The sequence below is a fragment of the Cebus imitator genome, unplaced genomic scaffold (assembly GCF_001604975.1).
Source record: "Cebus imitator isolate Cc_AM_T3 unplaced genomic scaffold, Cebus_imitator-1.0 Scaffold142, whole genome shotgun sequence".
NCBI lineage: Eukaryota > Metazoa > Chordata > Mammalia > Primates > Cebidae > Cebus > Cebus imitator.
In genome coordinates, this window is record NW_016107457.1 from 1,930,708 (window position 1) to 1,934,405 (window position 3,698).

The window sequence follows — 3,698 nt, forward strand, 5'->3', positions numbered from 1 at the left end:
AAAAAAAAAAAAAAAAAAACTCTTCTTGACATTTTCCCCTATTACCCAATTTCCAAGTGACCTGCGTATTCCTGATGGCTCTCCTTTTCCCTCCCCATTTATTCTTAAGCCTTGCCACTGAGAGATGATACATCAGGTTTTTAGAAAATTGTCAGCAGCAGCAAGATGTCCATTTATTCTAAGTTGCTTTAGTTTTGTTTGAGTTTTAAGATAAAGCCTATTTTCAAGGCATATTTTCTTTCCTGTGTTATTTTACATTAATTAGGGGGGAAACCCTGCATTTAAAAAAAATTGAAAACGTTTTACCTTTAAGAAATTCACAAATATTTTCCAAAGCATATTTTAAAAAGTTGTGCCCTTTAATGCTTCTTTCAAAGTATCGTTATTTAAAATACGATTTTAGACAATTAAGTTATTTCAAAATAACTTAATTTGCTTGCATTCAGTGAATGCTTGAGCTTCCAAATATAAAAAATTGATCCTTACCTACGTCAAGGTTAAAACAAATACTTTGAAAAGAAAGTTAATTGATCTACACCTTGTCTACTGCTTCAATATTTGCATCATGAGAAAGCAGTTTTTCTGCCAATAACATACTCTCATTATACCCAGCATAATGGAGAGCAGTGATGCCACAGATATCCTTAAGATGTGGGTTGGTGCCATGTTTTAGCAGAAAGATGGCACAAGTCTCTTCCTGGCAATGTACAGCCTGTCCATATTAGATCAAGAAATAGATTGTAAATTCTAAGAATTCAAAATACACATTCCACAGGTTTCACCAACTAGTTATATTTAAATAAGATAAATTTATTTTAATTTTATATATATAAATCAAACCCATGTCATGCTGAAAGAGTTGGTTACTATATACCTCTATTAAAGGTGTTCTGTTTTGTTTGTCACAAATGTCAACCTGGCATTTTCTGTTCACCGGGAGAGTGACCATTTCTACTCAGCCACCGGCACAGGCCAAATGTAGGGCAGTAGTACAAGAGTAAGAGGACCTTTTAGGAAACCGTAGTGCAATGTCTCAAAACATACAGTCATTCACATAATTGTAAACACTGAATAGCATGTTTTCCCTCGTCCTTATTTTTCTTGAAGAAAGTCCAATACTTTTTACCTCTAATTGCTCACTACCTTAATGAAAACAGCAGCCTATTTGAATAGAAAGAGCTCGGTCTTTGGATTCAGTTCAACTAGGATTTCAGCCCTACTTTAAACTCTGTCATTTACCAGCTATTACTTAGCCTTTCTGTGCCTCGACTTCCTCATTAATAAAAACAACAATAATAGCTATTTCATAGGACATCATGATGCTTAAATGAGAAACCATGTAAAGTATTTAAAATCGTTCTTACAGCAACAACTCAAAATTGTTAGATTTTTGGTTTTTTGAGGCAAGGTCTCACTCTTTTGCCCAGGCTGGAGTGCAATGGTATAATCATACTTCACTGTAGCATGGACCTCCTGGGCTTAAGCGATCCTCCATACCCTGCCTCCTGAGTAGCTGGGACTACAGATGTGCACCAGCATGCCCAGCTACTAATTTAAGATTTTATGTAGAGCAAGAATCTCATTTTGTTGTTCAGGCTGATCTCAAACTCCTAGCATAAAGTGATCCTCCCACCTCAGCCTCCCAGAGTTCTGGGATTGTTTCTATTACTACTACTTAACAAAAAAAAATTAATTAAGTAAAATAATACAATTAGACCTACTTTGTAGGGTGACTTAAAGAGTGGTCACATTTTAACACCTTTGATATTTGAATGCCACTTATAATTCATGATTTATTACAACTATAATTGGTAGCATTTTTAAAATTATTTTATTGAAATATATAATAATGGGGCATCACACAATCCATGAGTCCTTACATCAAGTAGCATATTGTATACTCAGCAGGCCTAGGGCAGTTCTAGGGATATAACTGGCACTTAAATACATTTCAGCTCTTAAAGGTAGTGGGGGAAAAAAACACTGAAATAACGGTAACACATTTTTTAAACAAATAAATTCTTGGATTTTTCAAACAACTTGAAGCCAAAGGAAACTCATGATTCAAAAATGAATAGGTATGGGTCATTTAATTCAATAATTATATTTAGAGAATATATGCAAATCAGACTTTCCCATGATTAATTTTAGTGTGTAAGACTGATAAACCTTTTAAAGGGCAGTTAAAGGTTATCTTCTACTATTTTCTAATTTCAGAAATTATTTTGTTTGAAAGATGGGAGATAAAGTTTAAATGAGATTAAGTCCATTTCAAATCTCTCAACTTGTGCAGACAGGGCAAGTAAACATGAAGTTTTTAAGGATGGAAGGGTCTGAGAGATCATAGAATATGTCTGCTACATAATAGGTACTCAGGTTATGTTTGATGAATAAATTGAATGAATGAATGGATAAATACAGATGGGGAGTTCAATATTTTTAAATAAACTCCTAAAAAGCAGTGTTGTTGCAACAGTAATCATTTGTTATTTTTATTTTCAAAGAATACAAGTAAAATGAAATGATTAATCTATCATCATTTGCATATATGAGATAAATCTACATGTAAGAAAAATATATGTACATAATAAAATATATACATAAAATCTGGAGACAGATAAAAACATTTCCTTTTGATTTCTGAAGAGGCTAAAAGTTCAAAGATGATAACACACAATAATGATGATGATAAAAAATAGAAAGTGAAGTCGGGCATGGTGGCTCACGCCTGTAATCCTAGCACTTTGGGAGGCTGAGGTGGGTGGATCACTTGAGGTCAGGAGTTCAAGACCAGCCTGGCCTTCATGGTGAAACCCCATCTTTAAATATATATATATAAAGTGAGAGATTATTTTTATCTGGGCAAGATTCATATTACTCTTCCCAAGAATTATTCCTTTAATAATAAACTTGTACTAGAAGTGTTGTACATGCTCATTGCAGCAATCACAGATAAGAAAAACTTTACTTAAAATGCAAATGCCCAGAAATTAGAAATGTTATCATATTTTGTATACATTTTTTTGTTAATACAAGACCATAGTATGTTTGTGTGTATGTATAATTAAACTGATTCTTTTTTCCTTGCTGGCTATAACAAAATACTTCTTCGCACAACAACATACTTCTATATCTATTGTCACATTCAATGATCACATATTATTCCATCCTATGGCCGTAACAGAAATTTATTTATAGAATTCATTCTATCTGTCCTTTTTTTTTTAAAAAAAAAAAAAAAAAAAAAGTGCTGCGAAAATCTCTACTTCCTAAGGGTATTTTAGTATAATGGAATTGATGGGTAAAGAGTATACACATTTTTTAAATGTGGTACTTACGACCAAATTGTCTATTTAAAAAGTTATCAGCAACTTAAACTTTAAGCAGCAGTACAAAACATCCTCACACATACTGTGGACAGAAAACAGTTTCATACCTCTGTTAAATTCTTATACCAGAAATGCAAAGGATTTTTTCCTATGTACATAAGTAACTTGTAAACCTGCAAAAAAGTTCTTTGCTCACTTTAATTAGAGTGTGTATTTGATTTGAAAGAATTTCCTACAAAATGAAGATACACTTTTCATCTAAAGTGTGTATATGTAACTTTTCATCTAATTTGTATATATAACTGATATACATATAACATTATATATATAATATGTATGCTATACATACCAGTACTATACATATCACAT

General features: G+C 32.3%; 1 long non-coding RNA gene across 1 annotated transcript in view; it reads right to left on the reverse strand.

Annotated features, from left to right (window-relative positions):
- The window catches only part of LOC119473249, a 25,512-nt gene extending 22,120 nt beyond the window's left edge, over positions 1–3,392 (reverse strand). Inside the window, exon 1 of the long non-coding RNA XR_005202448.1 lies at positions 3,267–3,392. This is a non-coding gene — a long non-coding RNA (uncharacterized LOC119473249). The remainder of the gene's footprint in view (positions 1–3,266) is intronic.
- Between the last annotated feature and the right edge of the window lie 306 nt (positions 3,393–3,698).